Source organism: Tursiops truncatus, chromosome 16 (assembly GCF_011762595.2).
Source record: "Tursiops truncatus isolate mTurTru1 chromosome 16, mTurTru1.mat.Y, whole genome shotgun sequence".
NCBI classification, from domain to species: domain Eukaryota; kingdom Metazoa; phylum Chordata; class Mammalia; order Artiodactyla; family Delphinidae; genus Tursiops; species Tursiops truncatus.
Genome location: NC_047049.1, coordinates 73,419,671 through 73,446,228, shown reverse-complemented (window position 1 = coordinate 73,446,228; position 26,558 = coordinate 73,419,671). Strand labels below are relative to the sequence as shown.

General features: G+C 41.0%; 1 long non-coding RNA gene across 2 annotated transcripts in view; it reads right to left on the bottom strand.

Moving 5' to 3' along the window:
• Positions 1-5,185: 5,185 nt before the first annotated feature.
• The window catches only part of LOC141276694 (uncharacterized), a 39,683-nt gene continuing 18,310 nt past the window's right edge, over positions 5,186-26,558 (bottom strand). The window contains exons 3-5 of one of the 2 annotated variants that reach the window (XR_012326658.1): positions 6,082-6,165; positions 5,528-5,623; positions 5,186-5,282 (exon numbers count right to left, since the gene is read on the bottom strand). This is a non-coding gene — a long non-coding RNA (uncharacterized lncRNA). Of the gene's footprint in view, positions 5,283-5,484; positions 5,624-6,081; positions 6,166-26,558 lie in introns of those variants that run through there. The other variant, XR_012326657.1, reaches the window with a different exon arrangement.

The following is a 26,558-nucleotide window of genomic DNA, read 5'->3' as shown; positions in this document are numbered from 1 at the left end:
GTTTTCATGGCCTCAGCATCTACCAGTGGGTATCATGAAAATACTAATTAAACAAAATAAGCATTATCATGTTGATTAAAGAAAGCAGATTTGAACTACTTCAATTCAACACAGTATTGTTTTCCATTATATGAAGAAAATATCCTGTTAAAATGTTCAGATGAGACATCTAGGTATAAGTTGTATAATCCAAGCTAAACAGGAAATACTTACATCTGTATTATGATGTTGTGTATATATTTTTTCCTATTCCTTTCTTCCCAATAAACAGGAGAATACAGAGTTAGATACCAGATTGCTTGAGTTTATATGCTCTCTGGCTTTGGCTCTTAAAAGATTTGTGACAAATTAACTATCTGTACTCAGACCCTCATCTATAAAATGGGGACATTAGTAGTGCCTACTTCATAGCGGTGCTCAGAATAATTTATGAACTATTTATGCATGCATTAGCTGTTATTTCTTGAATTAGCTTTCAAACAATTGAAAGATTCTTACAAACTCTTCATTCCCTATACTCACTTTTTTCCCTTGGTAGCATAGCCTTGATTTGTATTTTTTTTACCTTAGTCTTAGAATGCTCAGAGTAAACCTTGGTTAGATTAAGCCAGTCATGGAAAAGTTTCTCCTCGGGGATTTCTTTGGGATTGGCACATGTCCTCATTCTGGCCAGAGCTGTTTGCAGAGGTGTTCTGAAAACTTCTGGAAAGGCTTCTTTCTTGTGCAGCTGAAATTTTTCATGTCTGGACATGACCCTTAGTTATATCCTGCATCTCTGAGCAGTAGGTGAAGACTGAGGGTGGTAGAGCAGAGAGTGAACAGATCTGGATTCATGAGGATGTCATTCAGCTCTTTAACTGTTCTGCAGTGAGGATAGTCGGAGGCTGTACTCAGCAGTGGGCAGAACTCAGAGTAGCTTCCCTGCCCAGGCAGGGCCACAGAACAGCCCCCAAGGCTGGCAAGACTCTTGTTTGGGGAGTTAATCAGGGAGAACTGTGCCCCAAGTTCCTTGGCCAGACATGGCCCAGTGTCCTGGTTCTGCAGATGTGCAGTGCTGCTGGCCATGCTCTCTGAAGTGCTGTTGGGTTAAGCAGCTTTCCAGGCGCTCGGGTCAGGCTTCCTGGTAGGGTGGGGCTATGTATTAGCTCCCCTGCCTGGCTGGAGTGGGGGGAACAGCTCCACCAAGCCTTGCAAGGCTATTTTTTTTGTGGTCTTACCTCAATCCAGTTCTGTGGTCCTGCCTGGGCAGGGAAGCTACTCCATAGCTCTACCCATTGCTGAATACAACCTCCAACACTACCAATCAGGAAACCTAACCAGAATTCCTGGGAATCTCAGTAGCTCACCCTGCAGCCCTGATTGCAGTGGCACTTGAGCAGAGAGTTTGGCCAGCAGCTCTGCGTCTGCAGAACAGAGACAGTGGCCCCATTTGTCCAGGGAGCTTAGTGCACAGTTCTATCTAACCTGATCCCCAAACAAAGAGCCCTGCCAGTCTTGGGGGCTGATCTGCAGCCCCAACTGGGCAAGGATGCTCGTTTATAGCCACACCCAAAGTGAATACAGCTTCCAGCCTGGCTTGACCAAGAAACCCAGCCAGATCTCCTGGGAATCTGTGTAGCCCATCCTGCAACTCTGATGACAGCAGCACTTGAGTAGAGAGCCCATCCAGTGGCCCTACCCATTTGACAGAGCTAGGACAGTGGTCTGTCCGGTCACGGAACTTGGTACATATTTCTGCCTAATTTGATCCTCAAACAAGAGACTTGCCATGCTTAGGGCCTGTACAGGGGCCCACCCTAATAGGGAAACTAATTTGTAGCCCCTTCCATTGCTGAATAGAGCCTTCAGTCCATCCAATTAGGGAGCCTAACCAGAGCACAAGAGGAGCTGCCTAGCCCATCCAACACCCCTGCTTACAATGGCACTTGAACAGAGAGCAAAGCCCTTGGCTTTCCTCATCTGCAGGGCAAATCGGGGGGCCCCATGTAGCCAGGGAATTTGACGTACAGTCTTGCCTTATTTGGGTTCCCAAACAATGAGCTGTGCTGGCCCTGGGACCTGTTCTTCACCCCACCAGGGAAGAGAAGCTCATTCATAGCTCCATCTAACTGCTGAGTATAGTACTGATACCCAGTCCTGACTGTCCAGGAAGCCTGACCAGAGAACCCAGGCAATAGCAGAGCCCATCCTATGGCCTCACTTGAGCAGGAAACCAAGTCAGCAATTGCTATTCAAATGTTTTCAGCCAGAGGCAGCCCCTCCTGACCTCAGAGCTTGGGCAGAGGCCTTGCCCCAAAAGAGATGGAGAGCAAGCCCCAATTGCCCAAAGTATGCTACCAGTTGACATGTCCAGAAACCGAAACTGAGCTGACTGGTGAAGAACTGACTTTACCAAAGTTAACCTGTGAAGTCTGGAAGAGGAGACCGTTTGCTCAAATGTAGAAACCAACATATGGATTCAAGGATCATGAAAAATCAAGTAAACATGACACCATGAAAGGAAACTAATAAAGCTCCAGTAACACCCTAAAGAAATGGAGATCTAGGAACAGTCAGACAAAGAATTCAGAATAATCCTCTTAAATAAGATTAATAAACTACAAGAACAGAGATACTTAAAGGATATTAGGAAAACAATGCATGAACAAAATGAGAAGTTCAACAAAGGAATCAAAAAAAATTGAGAGCTGAAAAAAAAGAAACTGCACTGAAGAATTCTGTAGTGTCTCAACAGCAGGCTCAACCATGCAGAAGAAAGGATCAGAGACCTAGAAGTTATCCAGTCAGAGGAACAAAAAGAATCAAGATTGCAGAAGAGTGAAGAAAGACTACACAATGTGTGGGGCACCATCAAAAGCAACAATATCCTCATTATAGGAATTCCAGAAGGAAAAAAAGGACAGATGGCATATTTAAAGCAGTAATGTCAGACTTCCCAAACTAACAGAAATGGCCACCCAGATCCATGAGACCGAAAGGACCCCAAATATGTTAAATCTGAATAGGGCTACACTGAGACACATTATAATTAAATTGTCAACAATCAAAGACAAAGAATTTGCAAAGCAGGAAGAAAATGGAGACAAGTTACATGCTAGGGAACCTCCATAAGACATGGTGGATTTCTCAACAGAAACTTTCCAGGCCAGGAGAAAAAGGAATGATAAATTTAAAAATGCTAAAGGAAAAAAAACCCCTGTCAACCAAGGATTCTATATCCAGCCAAGGTGTCCTTCATTCAGAAATGAAGGAGAGATAAAGACCTTCCTGAACAAATAAAAGCTGAGAGAGCTCATCACCGTTAGATCTGCCTATAAGAAATGCTAAAGAAGCTCTCTGGAAGAAAAGGACACTAATTATATAATCATAAAAACATAAGGAGGTAGGACAAAACTCACTGGTAATGGTAAATATATAGTCAAAGTTAGATTTTGTAATACAGTAATGGTGGTACATAGTTCCCTAACTCCAGTTTAAAACTTAAAAAAAACAGTAAAAATTAGCATAAGTAAAAACATCTATTATATACGCAATATGAAAAATATGTAAACTGTAACATCAATAACCTAAAATGTGAGGGGGAGGAGAAGTAAAAGTGTAAAGCTTAGGAATGCTATTGAAGTCTTGTTATCAGTTTAAAACACGGTGTTATAATTTTAAGATATTTTATGTAAGCCTCATGGTAACCACAAGGAAAAAACCTGTAGTATTCATACACACAAAAAACAAGATAATGAAGTCAAAGTATACTAATTCCAAAAGACATCAAACACAAACACAGCAGGATAAGAAGCAAGGAACAATGGGTCTACAAAACAATCAGAAAACAATTAACAAAATGGCAATAGTAAGTTCTTACCTATCAATAACTGCTTTAAACATAAGTAGATTAAAGTCTCCAATCAAAAGACAAAGATGGCTAATTAGATAAAACAATAAGATCCAATGACATGCTTCCTACAAGAGACTCACTTTAGCCTCAAAGACATACATAGACTAAAAGTGAGGGAATGGAAAAAAATATTTCCTGCAAATGGTAACCAAAAATAGCAGTGGTAACTATACTTATATCAGACAAAACAGACTTTAAACTGACACTGGGAGAAAGAGAAAAGTTTTATACACACACACGTAAAGGGATCATTCCATTAAAAAGGTATATAATGTTTGTATATATTTATGCACCAACATTGAAGCAACTAAATATCAACATATAAAGTAAAACTACATGGGCTAAAATAGCAATACAGTAAGAGTGGGGGATTTTAATACTGCACTTTCAAAAAGGATAGATCATCCAGAGAATCAATAAGCATCCAGCGGTTTTAAACAGAACTACATACCAAATAGACCTGATAGACATATACAGAACATTCTATCCGACAACAGCAGAATATGCATTCTCATCAAGTGCACATGGAACATTTTCTAGGACAGACCATATCTTAGGCCACAAAACAAATCTTAGCAAATTCAAGAAGATTGAAATCATACCAAGTATCTCCTCGGACCACAATTACAAGGAACTAAAAATCAACAGGAGGATAACTGGAAAATTCATGAATACACAGAAAATAACAACACATCCTGAACAACCAATGTCTTAAAGCAATTAAAAGGGGAATAAAAAAGTATCTTGAGACAAACAAAAATGGAAAGACAACATACCAAAACTTATGGGATACAGCAAAAGCAGTTCTGAGAGGAAAGTTCATAACAATAAATGCCTACATTAACACATTATTGACCGGAGATGTATTAATTTTGTTACCCAAACGTTACTGACCAGAGACATATCGATATGTTTTTAGAGAGTGACACAATTTACATCACCATGCGAAGTTGTTAGAGCTTAGAATTGATCAAGGGTTCATTATACAACTTATGACTGCCGTTATCATTCACATTTTGCTCCGTTAGGTTTTTGTTCCAACCTTGTGCATGGTTTATTACCATAAAGTTTTCAAAAATGACGCATTGCAAAATTTTGAGTGAAGAAGAATTTTTCAGTGAATTTTATGCAGATACTTTCTCTGACTGTCCGAGAGGCATATATACTAGTGTATCAGAAAATGATAGTTCTTCAGAATATAGTTCTGATTCAGATGATGTGAATATTAGACCAAAAAAAGACAAAAAAATCTTAGTGACTGATTGTGATATAGAAAGTGAAAATGAAACTTACAGTGCTGGAGAATGCTCCTTTGCTTCTACAGAAGAGTGGATTGAAGACAACATTTCAGGAAAATTAGAAGACTTTACAGGTGTGTCAGGTGTAACTGCTGAATATAATAACCAGCAAAGTGTTAGTGAAATAACAGAATTAATTTTTAGTAACTTGTTCGAGTTGGTCACTTCTCAAACTTGTATCACCAACAAAATGAAAAATCATATAAAAAGTATGATAAGGTTTTAAAATGGACTGCTGTAACCAACAGTGACATGAAGAAGTTTCTTGGATTAATAATTTTGATGGCACAAATAAGAAAGTCACACTGGAAAGGATATTGGTCGACTGATCCCTTACTTGAAACACCTATCTTTCCAAAGATTATGACGAGAAGAAGGTTCAAACAAATAAGGACATTTCTTCACTTTAACGATAACTTGGAAACTCCACTTCCTGCAGACAGAATTTCAAAAGTTAAACCTCTTTTGGATTATTTTCTACCAGAATTTCAATCAATCTATATACCCAAACAAGAGTTATCACTTGATGAGGCAATGATAAAGTGGAGAGGATGACTCAGATTCAAAACCTATAATCTGTAAAAACTCACAAAATATGGAATTTTAGTCAGGATGGTTAGCTAAAGGGAAACTGGATATATATGCAACCTTGAGATTTACACAGGGAAGGAAAGAAACCGCAAGAAACAATATTATCAGTCCTACAACCTTATCTTGGTTCATGGCACCATATTTACCAAGACAATTATTACAATGGTGTGTCCACATCTGAAATATTGTTGAAAAATAAAACCAGAATTTGTGGGAATATAAGAGAGAATCATCGTCTACCAAACCAATTAAAGGAGAAATCTAAAAATCTATGTGGGGGGAGGGAAATGACATTCTTACGGAAGGGAGAAGTGATTCTTCTTATATGGAAAGACAAGAGGCTAGTCCGCATGGTGACAACTATTCATGACGCCTCCACAGCATCTACAAGAAAGGCAGACAGAAGGATTGGCCATCAGACAACTAAGCCCACTTATGTATTAGAGTATAATAAATATATGAAAGGAGTTGATTGATCCGATCAATAACTGGCACACTTCAATATCTTCCAGAAAACTCGAAAATGGTATAAGAAAATGGGTTTCTATTTGAGTAATGCAGGGGGCCCGGGTTCGATCCCTGGTTGGGGAACGAGATCCCGCATGCATGCCACAACTAAGATTCTGCATGTCACAACTAAGAGCCCACATGCTGCAACTAAGAATCCTGCATGCCGCAACTAAGACTCCTCATGCCACACTAAAACAGATCCTGCAGGCTGCAACTAAGACCCAGCACAGCCTAAATAAATAAAATTTATTGTGGCCTTAATGCACAGAATAAAATGACTCACAAGCAATTTTAGCAGTAGCTAGAGAATGGATAACTGACCATTCTGGTGAATGTAGTGGTAGTCCCGCACCTGGTCCTTCTTGTGGCGTTTCTAAAAGAGCCCCCCACAAGTCGATCCACCTTGTCGACTATCAGGTAAAATAAAAGAACATATTCTAGAGGAAATAATACCCACAGGACTAAAAAAAATGCTGCCATAAAGTGTAGAGTCTGCTCTTCCAGGGGAAACTACAGTGAAACAGAGCATATTTATAATAGATGTTCTGTTCCCCTGCACAGAGGTGCCTGCTATACTGCCTATCACACTCCAACGAAATATTAGAATGCTTTAGTAAGACATGTACAAAGTTTCAAATAAATACATTAAGTGCAAAAAAAGTTGATATTTACTCAAACATGGGTGTTTCAATATTCACTTACATAACAAATTGCCAGCCACAGGCATTAGTTTCTGCAAAAATCCCCTGGTCAAACAGTGTGTTAAGAAATTGAAACCGGGCTTCCCTGGTGGCGCAGTGGTTGAGAATCTGCCTGCCAATGCAGGGGACACGGGTTCGAGCCCTGGTCTGGGAAGATCCCACGTGCCGCGGAGCAACTAGCCCTGTGAGGCACAATTACTAAGCCTGCGCGTCGAGTCTGTGCTCCACAAGAGAGGCCGTGATAGTGAGAGGCCTGCGCACCGCGATGAAGAGAGGCCCCCACTTGCTGCAACTAGAGAAAGCCCTCACACAGAAACGAAGAGCCATACACAGCCATAAATAAATAAATAAATAAATAAATAAATAAATAAATAAAATTAAAAAAAAAGAAAGAGACTGAAACCATGCCCCACAGGGTTAAAAAAAAAAAATCTTAAAACCATGCCCCATAGGGTTAGTAGAAACTGGTGATTTACAGAAATTGAGTTTATATTACAGCTTGCTAAAAACCCCTCTGGGGCTTCCCTGGTGGCGCAGTGGTGGAGAATCCGCCTGCTAATGCAGGGGGCACGGGTTTGAGCCCTGGTCTGGGAAGATCCCACATGCCACGGAGCGGCTAAGCCCGTGAGCCACAACTACTGAGTCTGCGTGTCTGGAGCCTGTGGTCTGCAACAAGAGAGGCCACGACAGTAAGAGGCCTACGCATGGCGATGAAGAATGGCCCCCGCTCTCTGCAACTGGAGAAAGCCCTCACACAGAAACGAAGACCCAACACAGCCAAAAATAAATAAATAAATAAATTTATAAAAACCCCTCTGCTTGTAGCCTGCCTTCACTGAGCAAACTTGCCTTATTATTTTATTGCAAATTACATGCTCTTCAAGCTTCATGTAGCTTAAACAATAAAATGGTTGCCTGAGTTGTTTTCCAGGAACTTGCAGTCAGCTGAGTCTAGTTCAAGCTGAGCCAACTAAGACTGGTTGGGACCACTAATCCTAAAACTGGGCCTATGCAAGTGTTTGATGAATGGCTTTTTGATGTCAGAGTGCCCAAAACTAAACCCTCATATCACGCTACACACCTCCATTTGTTTTTTCCTGATTACATATCTTTCTTTTGTTTTTAACATCTTTATTGGAGTAGAATTGCTTTACAGTGGTGTTAGTTTCTGTTGTATAACAAAGTAAGTCAGCTATAATATACATACATCCCCATATCTCCTCCCTCTTGCATCTCCCTCCCACCCTCCCTATCCCACCCCTCTAAGGTAGACACAAAGCACCGAGCTGATCTCCCTGTGCTATGCGGATGCTTCCCACTAGCTACCTATTTTACACTTGGTAGTGTATATACGTACATGCCACTCTCTCACTTCATCCCAGCTTACCCTTCCCCCTCCCCGTGTCCTCAAGTCCATTCTCTATGTCTGCATCTTTATTCCTGTCCTGCCCCTAGGTTCTTCAGAACCATTTATTTTTTCAGATTCCATATATGTGTGTTAGCATATGTTGCTTTCCTCTTTCTGACTTACTTCACTCTGTATGACAGTCTAGGTCCATCCACCTCGCTACAAATAACTCAATTTCATTTCTTTTTATGGCTGAGTAATATTCCATTGTATATATGTGCCACATCTTTATCCATTCATCTGTCGATGGACATTTAGATTGCTTCCATGTCCTGGCTATTGTAAATAGAGCTGCAATGAACACTGTGGTACATGACTCTTTTTGAATTATGGTTTTCTCAGGGTACATGCCCAGTAGCACGCCTCCATTTTTGAACTTATATCCCATGAAGAAAAACGTAATTCAGATACGCCTGCACAGAACACAGATTGCCTCACCTCTTCCCTACCTCCAATCATCTTTCCCCACACCTAAGACCACCCTGCTTCTTTATGCCATAAATATTCCAAGCCCCCCACCATTAGGGAGGCAGATTTGAGACTTGTTCTCCCATCTCCCCCCTTTCTTTGCCGCAAACCTCAGTGCCTCAGCATGTTAGCTTGTTGCACGTCAGGCAAACAAACTTGGTTTGGTAACAAAACAAGAAAGATTCCTCACTCTATGCCTCAAAGTAGTAGAAAAAGAACAAACTGAGCCCAAAGTAGAAGGAAGGAAATAATAAAGATTAGAGCACAAATAAATAAAAGAGAGAAGAGGAAAACAACATAAAAAATTAATAAAACAGAGTTGGTTCATTGAAAAGATGAACTAAATTGACAAACCTTTAGGTAGACTAACCAATAAAAAAAGAGAGAGGACCCAAATCAACAACTTTATAAATGAAAGAGGAGCCATTATAACTGATACTACAGAAAAACAAAGGATCATAAGCTATATGAAAAAGTATACACCAACAAACTGGATGACCTAGAAGAAATGGAAAAATCCTTAGAAACGTACAACCTACAGACTGAATCGGGGAGAAATAGAAAATCTGAGCATATCAATAACAAATAATGAGAGTGGACCAGTGATAAAAAAAAAATCAACATCGAATACCCCAGGACCAGATGGCTTCACAGGTGAATTTCACCAAACATTTAAAGAAGAATTAATCAATCCTCAAATTCTTAAAAAGAAAATCAAAGAGGTGTGAAACTCTGAAACTCATTTTATGAGGCCAGCATTACTCTAATACCAAAGCCAGGAAAGGACACCAGAGGAAAAGAAAACTATGGGTCAATATCCTTAATGATTGCCTTGGGTAGTATAGTCATTTGTAGCAACATGCATGGACCTGGAGATTATCATACTAAGTGAAGTCAGTCACACAGAGAAAGACAAATATGATAGTGCTTATATGTGGAATCTAAAAAACAAATGATACTAGTGAACTTACTTACAAAACAGAAACAGACTCACAGACTCAGAATTAACTCATGCTTACCAGGGGGGAAGGATGGGGGTGTGGGGAAGGACAGACAGGGAGTTTGGGATTGACATGTACACACTGCTGTATTTAAAACAGATAACCAACAAGGACCTACTGTATAGCACAGGGAACTCTGCTCAGTATTCTGTAATAACCTGAATGGGAAAAGAATTTGAAAAAGAATAGATATATGTATAAGTGAATCACTTTGCTGTACACCTGAAACTAACACATTGTTAATCAACTATACTCCAATATAAAATAAAAATTAAGGTAATATCCCTGAGAATATAGATGGAAAAATTCTCAGTAAAATATCAGCAAATCAAATTCCGCAGCACATTAAAAGGATCATTCACCATGATTCAAGAGGGATTTATCCCTAGGATGCAAGATTGCTTCAACATACACAAATCAATAAACGTGATACATCATTCTAATAGAATGAAAGAAAAAAATCATATGATCATTCGATAGATACAGAAAAAGCATTTGACAAAATTCAACATCTGTTCAGGATAATAACTCATAACAAGTTAGGTCTAGAAAGAATATACCTCAACATAATAAAGGCTATATATGACAAGCCCACATCATCATACTCAGTGGTGAAAGGCTGAAAGCTTTTCCCACTAAGATCTGGACAAGGATGCCCACCCTTATCACTCCTATTCAACACAATAGTGGAAGTCCCAGCCAGAGCATTCATGCAAGAAAAATAGGCATCAGAATTGGAAAAGATTAAGTAAAATTGTCTCTATTTGCAGATGGCATTGATTTTATATAGAGAAAATCCTAAAGACTCCACACACACACACACACACAAAAAACCCCACCCTGTTCTTTCTAAGCAACAAATTGAGGAAAATTACAGGATACAAAAATAACATTAAAATATCAGCATTTCTATACACTAACAATGAATTTTTGAGAACTCTTCCATTCACAATAGCATCAAAAACAGTAAAATACCCAGGAATAAAAATTAACCAAGGTGGTTAAAGATCTCTACACTGAAAACTACAAGACACAGATGAAAGAACCTGAAGATAAACACAAATAAATGGAAAGGTATCCTGTGCTCATGGGTTGGGAGAATTAGTAATATTAAAATGTCCATACCAACCAAAGTCATCTACAGATTTAGTGCAATCCCTGTCAAGATTCCAATGGTATTTTCTTTTATAGAAGAAAAAAAAATCCTAAAATTTATGTGGAACAGCCAAAGACCCTGCATAGCCAAAGCACCCTGAGAAAGAACAAAGCAGAGGTTCATTCTTTCTGATTTCAAGCTATATTGTAAAGCTAAGGTGTTCAAAACAGTATGGTACTGGCATAAAACAGACACATAAACCAATGGAAAAGAATTGAGAGCCCAGAAACAAACCCATGCATATATGGTCAACTAATATTTGACAAGGGAGCCAAGAATACTCAACGAAGAAAAGACAATTTCTTCAATAAACAGTGCTGGGAAAATTGGATATTCACAGGTAAAAGAATTATAATAGATCCCTATCTTACACAACTCACAAAACTTAACTCAAAATGGATTAAACACTAAATATAAGACTTGGAAAACATAGGAAAATAACTCCTTGACATGGGGCTTGGCAATGATTTTTTTTGCATGTTAACACCTAAAGCACAAGAAACAAAATAAACATGATTACATCAAAGTAAAAAGCTCTGCAGAGCAAACAAAATGAAACAAAATGAAATGGCAACCTATTGAATGGGAAAAAAAATTTTTGTAACCCATATATATATCTGAAAAGGGTTAACATACAAAAGATGAAAAGAACTCATGTAACTCAATGTCAAATTATCATCGTCATCCAATTAAACAATGGGCAAAGGATCTGAACAGATGTTTTTCCAAAAATGACATTCAAATGGACAACAGGTACACAAAAAGGTTCTCAATAATTAGAGAAATGCAAATCAAAACCATAATATCTCTAGCCTGTATCGACCTAAATAAAAAAGGAAAATGAGGCAAGCTCAAATTGTCAAAAAAATGACTATTCAGGAATAGCAGAGAAATACAAATCAGGACATGCAAACTGAAGCAAGCTACAAGTGAGTCCACTGAGGGTCTGGGGTAGGCTGTATTTATGGGCAGGGAATGTAAAGAGAGTTCATCTAGAGTCTGTTAAAAAAACAAAACACACTGGGCTTTCCTGGTGGCGCAGTGGTTGGGGGTCCGCCTGCCGATGCAGGGGACGTGGGTTCGTGCCCCAGTCCGGGAGGATCCCACATGCCGCGGAGAGGCTGGGCCCTTGGGCCATGGCCACTGAGCGTGCAGGTCCGGAGCCTGTGCTCCGCAACGGGAGAGGCCACAATGGTGAGAGGCCCGCGTACCACAAAAACACACACACACACACACACACACACACACACACACACACACCAGAGGTCAGCTTTGAAAATTCCCTGTACAGACAAAACCAGTCTAGTCATACAAACAAAGCTCAATTCAGCTTATTTTTTTGGGACCAATCCGACCTGGGTCATTTCTTGTTCATGACTCTGGAAACCATAAGCAAAACTTCCCAAGGTTGATTTCCCCTGACCAACTCCCTATTATTTAAGAAAATTCAAATATTAACAGTTTTCTGTAAATCAGGCACATACAGGAAATCAGTCCATAACTTTTGTTTTTCTGAGGGCACATGTATAAGATTTTCCATTTTATATCCTTTGGTTCCACTTTATTTTTTTTTAATAAATTTATTTATTTATTTTTGGCTGCATTGGGTCTTTTGTTGCTGCGCCTGGGCTTTCTCTTGTTGCAGCGAGAGGAGCTACTCTTCATTGTGGTGACTTCTCTTGTTGCAGAGCATGGGCTCTAGGAACGTGGGCTTCAGTAGTTGTGGCATGTGGGCCCAGCAGTTGTGGCGCACGGGCTTAGTTGCTCCGTGGCATGTGGGATCTTCCCAGACCAGGGCACGAACCCATGTCCCCTGCACTGGCAGATGGATTCTCAACAACTGCACCACGAGGGAAGTCCCTGGTTCCACTTTAGATTGAAATTCTTTCACACCTGTTAGAATACCTTTTAAGAAATGAATGCTGGCAAGGATATGGAGAAAAGGGAACTATTGTGCACTGTTGGTGGGACTGTAACTGTAACTTGGAACAGCCACTATGGAAGACAGTGTGGAGTTCCCTCAAAAAATTAGAACTACCATTTGACTTGGTAATTCCACTAGTGGGAATATATATGAAGGAAACAAAAACACTATGTCAAAGAGATAGCTGCACCCCCATGTTCCCAGCAGCATTATCTACATTAACTAAGACATGGAAACAATGAAAGTGTCCACTGCAAGAGGGAGGAGATATGGGGATATATGTATATGTATAGCTGATTCACTTTGTTATAAAGCAGAAACTAACACACAATTATAGAGCAATTATACTCCAATAAAAATGTTAAAAAAAAAAGTACCCACTAATAGATGAAGGGAAAAGATTGTATTTATATGCAGTGAAAGAGTCAGCCGTAAAAGAAGGAAATCCTGCCATCTGTGACAACATGGAAAGACCCTGATGATTTATTCTAAGTGAAATAAGTCAGACAGAGACAGACAAATACTGTAGGATCTCACTTATACGTGTAATCTAACAAGCAAACAAACAGTAAAACCAAACTCATAGAAAAAGAGCTGAGCTTTGTGGTTACCAGAGGTGGTAGGTGGGGGTGGGCAGTTGGATGAAAGTGGTCAAAATGTATAAAGGTTCAGTTCCAAGATAAATAAGTCCTGGGTATATAATGTAAAACACAATGGCTATAGTTAACTCTGCTGTATGGTATATTTGAAAGTTATTCAGAGCAGATCCTAAGAATCCTTATCACAAGGAAAATACGTTTCTTCTTTTTTCTGTATCCATGAGATAATGGATATTAACTGAATTTACTGTGGGAATCATTTCTCAATATAGGTAAGGCAAGTTACTACGCTGTATACCTTAAACTTGTAATTCACACACAGCACTGTGTCATGGAGTGAATATGTTTATAAAAGTGGAACCTGTATTCCACAACACCTATAGAAGAGTGTTATTGAAGAAAAGAATGTGAAAGGGGGGACAAGATGGCGGCGGCGGAGGAGGACGTGGAGCTCCTCCCCCCCCCCCACAAACGCCTCAGGAACACATGGAACAGTTCCCACAGAGAGCCTGCTGAACACTAGCAGAGGACGTCGGACACCTAAAAGGGCAAGAAATATCCCCACGTGACCGGGTAGGACAAAAGAAAGAATAAGGAAAAAAGGAAGAGGAGAGGATGCGGGACGGGACCTGCGCCCCTTGGGGGAGCTGAAGGAGAGGAGAGGTTCCCACATCTGGGGAAGCCCCCTCACTGACAGAAGATCAGCTGGGACAGAAGGGGTCCTTCAGGGGCTCTGAGGCGAATGCAACAACCAGACTGTGGCAGGCAGGACAGAGTGAGACCTGAACAGAGGGACCGAGCCACAGCCCTGGGGGCCCCAGCCTGAGAAGTCTGTCCCCAGTGCGGACGGGGACTGGGTGCTGGAATGTGGGGTTTGGAGAACAGACCCGGGGAGGGAACTGCTGTTGGCTGTGAGAAGGGGACAGCCTGAGGGCATGGGAGTGAGGAAATCTGCAACTGGGAATGCTCGTGAAGGAAACCTGGACCACCATAGGAGCAAGGCACCAGTTGCTGAGTGACGCACAAATGGTGTGGCCACCACTGCAGCCTTTCTCCCCACCAGCTGACACCTGCCTCCCCAGGCACTAGGAGGGGCTCCCGCCAGGGCTGGCTCCTCGCGCCCCCACGTGCCCCACCCCTCCAGGCCAGCTCTCTCACGCACGCTGCCGCCAGCTCTCCATGCAACGCAACCATTCCTGCTGGGGCCGGCTCTCCTGTACCCGAGGCCTCTGGATACACTGCCTGACCCGTCCCTACCAGAGTGGACTCATGTGTTCCGGGGCAGCCTCAGGAGCAGACACCTGTGGATGGCCCACATGCAGAGGTGGAGCTGAAACCACAGCTGTGTCCCAGGGGCCATGCAACAAAGGAAGAAGTTGAAATCTCTCCTCACAGCTGCACAAACCGTGGAATCACACACCCCCCAATGACCAGCATTGTAAACTCAGCACCAGCAGAACATCTGAATGGTCGACAAGTGCTCCCGCAGCTGAGACGAGTCTAGCTTTAGCAGCCGTGGGGTTTGTGGGCAAGTACATGCAGGGGATGGGCTGTCCCCATAGCGCCCACAATGGGTCCAGATCCATGATTACTGCAATCCTGGCACCTGACTTCAGTGGATCTATGCTGGTGGCCTGGTGAAAACAACACCTGAGAGACACCAGGGCCAACTGCCAACATACCCATGGTTAAGGTGGGACTGAGAGCAGTGCCAACAACAGAGTAACTTCTGAGCCTGCACAACAGGTGAAAGGTGACACAACAGAGCAGCTCACAGGTGAACATCTCCAGAGGAGGAATACTCAGGGGCTTCTCTCCCAGTGGGACTGCTCCAATCCCATCTACCTTGCATCGCAGATCAGAAACACAGCTAAGAAACAGATCTGGGGGCCTCTTCAACAACAACTAGGGAGCAGACTCTGCCCCTGACAGGGCGGTGACAATCACAGACCAAAGGGGAGGCCCCGCTCAATACCCAGTGCAGGATCTGGTCACCACAACACCAGCCAAACCTCCTATCAAGGGGATAACGGCCAGCATACACTGAGGAAAAGACGTGGCAGACACCCATACTGAAAACAACCCTCGTAACAACAAACAAACAAAAAGTGCAGGCTACACAGGGACGTTCCCACATAAAAATAACCCTCCAAGACAGTCTGAGGGTCTGGCATTGGGAGGAAGAACCCGCAGAGCATTTAGAATTGAAGGCCAGCGGGGCTTGAGGGCAGGAACCCCACAGTGTGGGGAGAAACAGACTCCGCTCTTGGAGGGTACACACAAGATCTCATGTGCACTGGGACCCAGCACGAAGCAGTACCTCCATAGGAACCTGAGCTAGACCTACCTAGGGGTCTTGGAGGGTCTCCTGGGGAAGCGGGTATAGGCTGTAGATCACTGTGGGGGCAATCACCCTGGTAGCAGAGGCCCCAGGGAATATTAACCAGCATGAGCTCAGCAGGAGGTCCACATTTTGGCGCCAAGACCCAATCCCACATAACAGCCTGCAAGCTCCAGTGCAGGAATGCCTCAGGCCAAACAATGAGCAAGACAGGAACACAGCCCCACCCATCAGGAGCATATTACATATTAATCAAACTAACAAAAATTAAATACAAAGAAAAAATACTAAAAGCAACAAGGGAAAAGCAACAAATAACATACAAGGGAATCCCCATAAGGTTATCACCTGATTTTTTCAGCAGAAACTCTGCAGGCCAGAAGGGAGTGGCATGATATATTTAAAGTGATGAAAGCGAAAAACCTACAACCAACAATACTCTACCCAGCAAAGATCTCATTCAGATTCAATGGAGAAATCAAAAGCTTCACAAACAAGCAAAAGCTAATAGAATTCATCACCAACAGACCAGCTTTGCAACAAATGCTAAAGGAACTCCTCTAGGTGGGAAAGAGACCAACAACTTAAAACAACCTTGTACATATATAGACTGCTATATCAAAAACTCATAGGAACAGCAAACCCAAAACTACAATAAATACACACACAAAAAAGAAAAAGCAACCCAAATACAACACCAAAGATGGTTATCAAACCACAAGAGAACAAAAGAGGAAGGAAGAAAAAAGACCTACAAAAACAAATCCAAAAATATTCAGAAAATGGCAATAGGAACATACATATCGATAATTACCTTAAATGTGATTGATTAAATGCTCCAAACAAAAGACACAGACTGACTGAATGAATACAAAAATAAGACCCATATATATGCCCTCTACAAGAGACCCACTTCAGACCTAAGGACACATACACAGTGAAAGTGAAGGGATGGAAAAAGATATTCCATGCAAATGGAAATCAAAAGAAAGCTGGAGTAGCAATACTCATATCAGACAAAACAGACTTTATAATAAAGATTCTTACAAAAGACAGGAAGGACACTACATAAGGATCAAGGGATCAATCCAAGAATAAAATATAACAATTGTAAATACATGTGCACCCAAAATAGAGCACCTCAACATATAAGCCAAATGCTAACAGGAATGTAAGGGGAAATTGACAGTAACACAATAATAGTGGGGGACTTTAACACCCCACTTACACCAATGGACAGATCATCCAGACAGAAAATAAGGAAACACAAGCCTTAAATGACACATTAGACCAGACAGACTTAATTGATATCTATAGGACATTCCATTCGAAAGCAGAAAAATACACTTTCTTCTCAAATGCACATGGAACATTCTCCAGGATAGATCATATCTTGGGTCACAAATCAAACCTCAGTAGGTTTAAGAAAACTGAAATCATATCAAGCATCTTCTCTGACCACAACACTATGAGATTAGAAATTAATTACAGGGAAAAAACTGTACAAAACACAAACACATGGAGGCTAAACAATGTTACCATACAACCAGTGGACCATTGAAGAAATCAAAGAGGAAATCAAAAAATACCTAGAGACAAATGACAACGAAAACACGATGATCCAAAACCTATGGGATGCAGCAAAAGCAGTTCTAAGAGGGAAGTTTATAGTCATACAATCCTACCTCAAGAAGCAAGAAAAATCTCAAATAAACAATCTAACATTACACCTAAAGGAACTAGAGAAAGAAGAACAAAAAAAAACCCAAAGCTAGTAGGAGGAAAGAAATAATAAAGATCAGAGCAGAAATAAATGAAACAGAAACAAAGAAAACAATTGCAAAGATCTCAAATTGATAACACTTTAGCCAGACTCATCAAGAAAAAAAGGGAGAGGACTCAAATCAATAAAATTAGAAATGAAAAAGAAGTTACAACTGACACCACAGAAATATAAAGGATCATAAGAGACCACTACAAGCAATTATATGCCAATAAAATGCACAACCTAGAAGAAATGGACAAATTCATAGAAAGGTACAACCTTCCAAGACTGAACCAGGAAGAAAGAGAAAATATGAACAGACCAATAACAAGTACTGAAATTGAAACTGTGATTTAAAAACTTCCAACAAACAAAAGCCCAGCACCAGATGGCTTCACGGGAAAATTCTGTCAAACATTCTGAGAACAGTTAACACCTATCCTTCTGAAACTCTTCAAAAAAATTGGAAAGGAAGGAAAACTCCCAAACTTATTCTACAAGGCCACCATCACTCTGATACCAAAACCAGACAAAGATATCACACACACTAGAAAAGAAAATTACAGGCCAATATCACTGATGAACACTGACACAAAGACACTCAACAAAATACTAGCAAAGTGAATCCAACAACATATTAAAAGGATCATACACGATGATCAAGTGGGATTTATCTCAGGGATTCAAGGATTCTTCAGTATACAGTAATCAATCAATGTGATATACCACATTAACAGATTGAAGAATAAAAACCATATGATCATTGCGGCGAGCCGTTTCTGACCGGCAGAATAACGAGCCGCCACACGCAAGATTCTGCTCGTATCACACTTTATTGGAGCACAGCTTGGTTGAAGAAAGATGGAAGGAAGACCCCGCAATCCTAGAGCAGTCTGCTTATATAGGGATTAAGAACATGTGTCGCTCTGTGATTGGCTTTCGCCGATGGTGCGATTTGTGAGCCAGCATCGGATAGGTCGCTACTTTAAAACCTCATTAGTATACTTAGCGCAAGCGCAGTGGCCACAGGAAGGATGACTCAGCTTATTTCAGCTTCCTGCTGCGTAGCAGTTAGCTGACCGCGCCCTACAGATCATCTCGATAGATGCAGAAAAACCTTTTGACAAAATTCAACACCCATTTAGAAAGTGCACATAGAGGGAACCTACCTCAACATAATAAAGGCCATCTATGACAAACCCACAGCAAACATCATTCTCAACTATTATTCAACATAGTTTTAGAAGTCCTAGCCACGGCAATCAGAGAAGAAAAAGAAATAAAAGGAATCCAAATTGGAAAAGAAGAAGTAAAACTGTCACTGTTTGGAGATGACATGATACTATACATAGAAAATCCTGAACATGCCACCAGAAAATTACTAGCACTCCTCAACGAATTTGGTAAAGGTGCAGGATACAAAATTCATACACAGAAATCTGTTTCATTTCTATACACTAACAACAAAAGATGAGAAAGAGAAATAAAGGAAACAATCCCATGTACCATCACATCAGAAAGAATAAAATACCTAGGAATAAACCTGCCTAAGGAGCCAAATGACCTGAACTTAGAAAACTATAGGATACCGATGAAAGAAATCAAAGATGACACAAACAGATGGAGAGAGATACCATGTTCTTGGATTGGAAGAATCAATATCGTGAAAATGACTATACTACCCAAAGCAATCTACAGATTCAGTGCAATCCCTGTCAAATTACCAATGGCATTTTTCACAGAACTAGAGCAAAAAATTTTACAATATGAATGGAAACACAGAAGACCCCGAATGGCAAAAGCAATCTTGAGAAAGAAAAACGGAGCTGGAGGAATCAGGCTCCCTGGTTTCAGACACTACAAAGCCACAGGAATCAAAACAGTATGGTACTGGCCAAAAACAGAAATATATATCAATGAAACAGGACAGAAAGTGCAGAGATAAACCCAAGCACCTATGGTCACCTAATCTATAACAAAGGAGGCAAAACTATACAATGGAGAAAAGACAGTCTCTTCAATAAACGGTGCTGGGAAAACTGGACAGCTACATATAAAAGAATGAAATTAGAACACTCCCTAACAACATACACAAAAATAAACTCAAAAGGGATTAAAGACCTAAATGTAAGGCTGGATACAATAAAACTCTTAGAAGAAAACATCGGCAGAACATTCTCTTACATAAATCGCAGCATGATCTTTTTTGATCCACCTCCTAGAGTAATGAAAATAAAAACAAGAATAAACAAATGGGACCTAATGAAACTTACTTTTGCACAACAAAGGAAACCATAAACAAAACGAAAAGACAACCCTCAGAATGGGAGAAAATATTTGCAAATGAAGCAACCAACAAGGGATTAATCTCCGAAATACAAGAAAACCTCATGCAGCTCTATATCAAAAATACAAGCTACCCAATCAAAACATGGGTGGGAGATCTAAATAGACGTTTCTCAGAAGAGGACATACAGACGGCCAAAAAGCACATGAAAAGATGCTCAACATCACTAATTATGAGAGAAATACAAATCAAAACCACAGTGAGGTATCACCTCACATCAGTCAGAATGGCCATCATCAAAAAAATCTACAAATAGTAAATTCTGGAGAGGGTGTGGAGAAAAGGGAACCCTTGTATACTGTTGGTAGGAATGTAAATTGGTACAACCATTATGGAGAACAGTATTGAGTTTCCTTAAAAAACTAAAATTAGAACTACCATATGATCCTGCAATCCCACTCCTCAGCATATACCCAGAGAAATCCATAATTTGAAAAGGTGACAATGTCCCCAATGTCCACTGCAACACTATTTACAATAGCTGGGACATGGAAGCAACCTAAATGTCCATCGACAGAGGAATGGATAAAGAAGATGTGGTATATATACACAATGGAATATTACTCAGCCATAAAAAAGAATGAAATAACCTCATCTGCAGCAACATGGAGGGACCTCGAGACGGTCATACTAAGTGAAGTCAGTCAGAGAAAAACAAATACCATATGATATTGCTTATATGTGGAATCTAAAAAATATTACAAATCAACCTGTTTATAAAACAGAAATAAAAGTCACAGATGTAGGAAACAAACTTATGGTTACCAGGGGTGAAAGGTGGGGGAGGGATAAATTGGGAGATGGGGATCCACACATACACACTACTATATGTAAAACAGATAACTAATAAGGACCTACTGTATAGCATAGGGAAGTCATCTCAATACTCTCTAATGACCTACATGGGAAAAGAATTTAAAAAAGAGTGGATAAAACTAAAAGCTGGTTCTCTGAGAAGATAAAAAAATAATAAACCATTAGCCATACTCATCAAGAAAAAAAGGGAGAAGACTCAAATCAACAGAATTAGAAATGAAAAAGGAGAAGTAACAACTGACACTGCACAAATACAAAGGATCATGAAAGATTACTACAAGCAACTGTATGTCAATACCATGGACGACTTAGAAGAAACGGACAAATTCTTAGAAAAGTACAACCTTCCAAAACTGAACCAGAAAGAAATAGAAAATATGAACACACCAATCACAGGCACTGAAATTGAAACTGTGATTTAAAATCTTCCAACAAACAAAAGCCCAGGACCAGACGGCTTCACAGGTGAATGCTATCAAACAATTACAGAAGAGCTAACACCTATCCTTCTCAAACTCTTCCAAAATATAGCAGAGGGAGGAACACTCCCAAACTCATTCTATGAGGCCACCATCACCCTGATACCAAACGAGACAATGTGAAACACCATATTAACAAATTGAAGGATAAAAACCATATGAACCTCTCAATAGATGCAGAAAAAGCTTTCAACAAAATTCAACACCCATTTATGATAAAAACTCCCCAGAAAGTTGGCATAGAGGGAGCCCAGCTCAACATAATAAAGGACATATATGACAAACCCACAGCCAACATCGTTCTCAATGGTGAAAAACTGAAACCATTTCCTCTAAGATCAGGAACAAGACAAGGCTGCCCACTCTCATCACTATTATTCAACATAGTTTTGGAAGTTTTAGCCACAGCAATCAGAGAATAAAAAGAAAGAAAAGGAATCCAAATCAGAAAAGAAGAAGTAAAATTCTCACTGTTTGCAGATGACATGATACTATACACAGAGAATCCTAAAGATGCTATCAGAAAACTACTAGAGCTAATCAATAAATTTGTAAAGTAGCAGGTTACAATATTAATGCACAGAAATCTCTTGCATTCCTAAACACTAACAATGAAAAATCTGAAAGAGAAATTAAGGAAACACTCCCATTTACCACTGCAACAAAAAGAATAAAATACCTAGGAATAAACCTACCTAAGGAGACAAATGACCTGAACTCAGAAAATTATAAGACACTGATGAAAGAAATTAAAGATGATACAGATGGAGAGATATACCATGTTCTTGGATTGGAAGAATCAACATTGTGAAAATGACTCTACTACCCAAAGCAATCTACAGATTCAATGCAATCCCTATCAAACTACCAATGGCATTTTTCAAAGAACTAGAACAAAATTTTTTACAATTTGTATGGAAACACAAAAGACTCCGAATAGCCAAAGCAATCTTGAGAAAGAAAAATGGAGCTGGAAGAATCAGGCTCCCTGACTTCAGACTATACTACAAAGCTACAGTCATCAAGACAGTATGGTACTGCCACAAAAACAGAAATATAGATCAATGGAACAGGATAGAAAGCCCAGAGATAAACCCACACACATATTGTCACCTTATCTTTGATAAAGGAGGCAAGAATGTACAATGGAGAAAAGACCACCTCTTCAATAAGTGGTGCTGGGAAAACTGGACAGCTACATGTAAAAGAATGAAATTAGAAGACTTCCTAATACCATACACAAAAATAAACTCAAAATAGATTAAAGACCTAAATGTAAGGCCAGATACTATAAAAGTCTTAGAGGAAAACATATGATATAAATCACAGCAAGACCCTTTGAGACCCACCTCCTAGAGAAATGGAAATAAAAACAAACAAATGGGACCTAATGAAACTTCAAAGCTTTTGCACAGCAAAGGAAACCATAAAGAAGACCAAAAGACAACCCTCAGAATGGGAGAAAATATTTGCAAATGAAGCATCTGACAAAGGATTAATCTCTAAAATATACAAGCAGCTCATGCAGCTCAATATCAATAAAACAAAGAACCCAATCCAAAAATGGGTGGAAGACCTAAATAGACATTTCTCCAAAGAAGATATACAGATTGCCAACAAACACATAAAAGGATGCTCAAATCACTAATCATTAGAGAACTGCAAATCAAAACCACAATGAGGTATCACCTCACACGGGTCAGCATGACCATCATCAAAAAATCTACAAACAATAAATGCTGGAAAGGGTGTGGAGAAAAGAGAACCCTCTTGCACTGTTGGTGGGAATGTAAATTGATACAACCACTATGGAGAACAGTATGGAGGTTCCTTAAAAAACTAAAACTAGAACTACCATATGACCCAGCAATCCCACTACTGGGCATATACCCTGAAAAAACCATAATTCAAAAAGAGTCATGGGACTTCCGGGAAGATGGCGGAAGAGTAAGACGCAGAGATCACCTTCCTCCCCACAGATACACCAGAAATACATCTACGCGTGGAAGAACTCCTACGGAGCACCTACTGAACGCTGGCAGAAGACCTCAGACCTCCCAAAAGGCAAGGAACCCCCCACGTACCTGGTTAGGGCAAAAGAAAAAACTAAACAGAGACAAAAGGATAGGGACGGGTCCTGCACCAGCGGGAGAGAGCTGTGAAGGAGGAAAAGTGTCCACACACTAGGAAGCCCCTTCGCGGGTGGAGACTGTGGGAGGCGGAATGGGGGAGCTTGGGAGCCGCGGAGGAGAGCACAGCAACAGGGGTGCGGAGGGCAAAGCGGACAGATTCCAGCGCAGAGGATCGGGCCGACCGGCACTCACCAGCCGAGAGGCTTGTCTGCTCGCCCGCCGGGGTGGGCGGGACTGGGAGCTGAGGCTCCGGCTTTTGTCGGAGCGCTGGGAGAGGACTGAGGTTGGCGGCGTGAACACAGCCTGCAGGGCGTTAGTGCACCGCGGCTAGCCGGGAGAGAGTCCGGGGAAAAGTCTGGACCTGCCGAAGAGGCAAGAGACTTTTACGTCCCTCTTTGTTTCCTGGTGCACGAGGAGAGGGGATTAAGAACGCTGCTTGAGAGAGCTCCAGGGACGGGCGCGAGCCGCGGCTAAAAGTGCGGAGCCCAGAGACAGACATGAGACGCTAAGGCCGCTGCTGCCGCCACCAGGAGGCCTGTGTGCGAACACAGGTCACTAGCCACACGCCCTTCCGGGGAGCCTCTGCAGCCCGCCACTGCCAGGGTCCCGGGATCCAGGGACAACTCCCCCGGGAGAACGCACGGCGCGCCTCAGGCTGCAACGTCACGCCGGCCTCTGCCGCTGCAGGCCCGCCCCACACTCCGTGACCCTCCCTACTCCCCGGCCTGAGTGAGCCAGAGCCTCCGAATCAGCGGCTCCTTTAACCCCGTCCTGTCTGAGCAAAGAGCAGACGCCCTCCGGCGACCTACACGCATAGGTGGGGCCAAATCCAAAGCTGAGCCCCTGGGAACTGTGAGAACAAAGAAGAGAAAGGGAAATCTCTCCCAGCAGCCTCAGAAGCAGCGGATTAAAGCTCCACAATCAACTTGATATACCCTGCATCTGTGGAATACCTGAATAGACAACGAATCATCCCAAATTAAGGAGCCCTGTGGATGAAAGGCTCTTGGTGCTGCAGCCAGGAGTCAGTGCTGTGCCGCTGAGGTGGGAGAGCCAACTTCAGGACACTGGTCCACAAGAGGCCTCCCAGCTGCACATAATATCAAACAGCAAAAATCTCCGAGAGTTCTCCATCTCAACGCCAGCACCCAGCTTCACTCAACGACCAGCAAGCTACAGTGCTGGACATCCTATGCCAAACAACTAGCAAGACAGGAACACAACCCCACCCATTAGCAGAGAGGCTGCCCAAAATCATAATAAGTCTACAGACACCCCAAAACACACCACCAGACGTGGACCTGCCCACCAGAAAGACAAGATCCAGACTCATCCACCAGAACACAGGCACTAGTACCCTCCACCAGGAAGCCTACACAACGCACTGAACCAACCTTAGCCACTGGGGACAGACACAAAAAACAACAGGAACTACGAACCTTCAGCCTGCAAAAAAGGAGACCCCAAACACAGTAAGATAAGCAAAATGAAAAGACAGAAAAACAGATGAAGAAAAACAGATGAAGCAGATGAAGGAGCAAGATAAAAACCCACCAGACCTAACAAATGAAGAGGAAATAGGCAGTCTACCTGAAAAAGAATTCAGAATAATGATAGTAAGGTTGATCCGAAATCTTGGAGATAGAATGGACAATAGAATGGACAAAATGCAAGAATCAGTTAACAAGGACCTAGAAGAACTAAAGATGAAACAAGCAACGATGAACAACACAATAAATGAAATTAAAAGTACTCTAGATGGGATCAATAGCAGAATAACTGAGGCAGAAGAACGGATAAGTGACCTGGAAGATAAAATAGTGAAAATAAATACTGCAGAGCAGAATAAAGAAAAAAGAATGAAAAGAACTGAGGACAGTCTCAGAGACCTCTGGGACAACATTAAATGCACCAACATTCGAATTATAGGGGTTCCAGAAGAAGAAGAGAAAAAGAAAGGGACTGAGAAAATATTTGAAGAGATTATAGTTTAAAACTTCCCTAATATGGGAAAGGAAATAGTTAATCAAGTCCAGGAAGCACAGAGAGTCCCTTACAGGATAAATCCAAGGAGAAATACGCCAAGACACATATTAATCAAACTGTCAAAAATTAAATACAAAGAAAACATATTAAAAGCAGCAAGGGAAAAACAACAAATAACACACAAGGGAATCCCCATAAGGTTAACAGCTGATCTTTCAGCAGAAACTCTGCAAGCCAGAAGGGAGTGGCAGGACATATTGAAAGTGTTGAAGTAGAAAAACCTGCAACCAAGATTACTCTACCCAGCAAGGATCTCATTCAGATTTGATGGAGAAATTAAAACCTTTACAGACAAGCAAAAGCTGAGAGAGTTCAGCACCACCAAACCAGCCTTACAACAAATGCTAAAGGATCTTCACTAGGCAAGAAACACAAGAGAAGGAAAAGACCTATAATAACAAACCCAAAACAATTAAGAAAATGGGAACAGGAACATACATATCGATAATTACCTTAAACGTAAATGGATTAAATGCTCCCACCAAAAGACACAGACTGGCTGAATGGATACAAAAACAAGACCCATATATATGCTGTCTACAAGAGACCCACTTCAGACCTAGAGACACATACAGACTGAAAGTAAGGGGATGGAAAAAGGTATTTCATGCAAATGGAAACCAAAAGAAAGCTGGAGTAGCAATTCTCATATCAGACAAAATAGACTTTAAAACAAAGACTATTAGAAGAGACAAAGAAGGACACTACATAATGATCAAGGGATCGATCCAAGAGGAAGATATAACAATTGTAAATATTTATGCACCCAACATAGGTGCACCTCAATACATAAGGCAAATACTGACAACCATAAAAGGGGAAATCGACAGTAACACATTCATAGTAGGGGACTTTAACACCCCACTTTCACCAATGGACAGATCATCCAAAATGAAAATAAATAAGGAAACACAAGCTTTAAATGATACATTAAACGAGATGGAGTTAATTGATATTTATAGGACATTCCATCCAAAAACAACAGAATACACATTTTTCTCAAGTGCTCATGGAACATTCTCCAGGATAGATCATATCTTGGGTCACAAATCAAGCCTTGGTAAATTTAAGAAAATTGAAATTG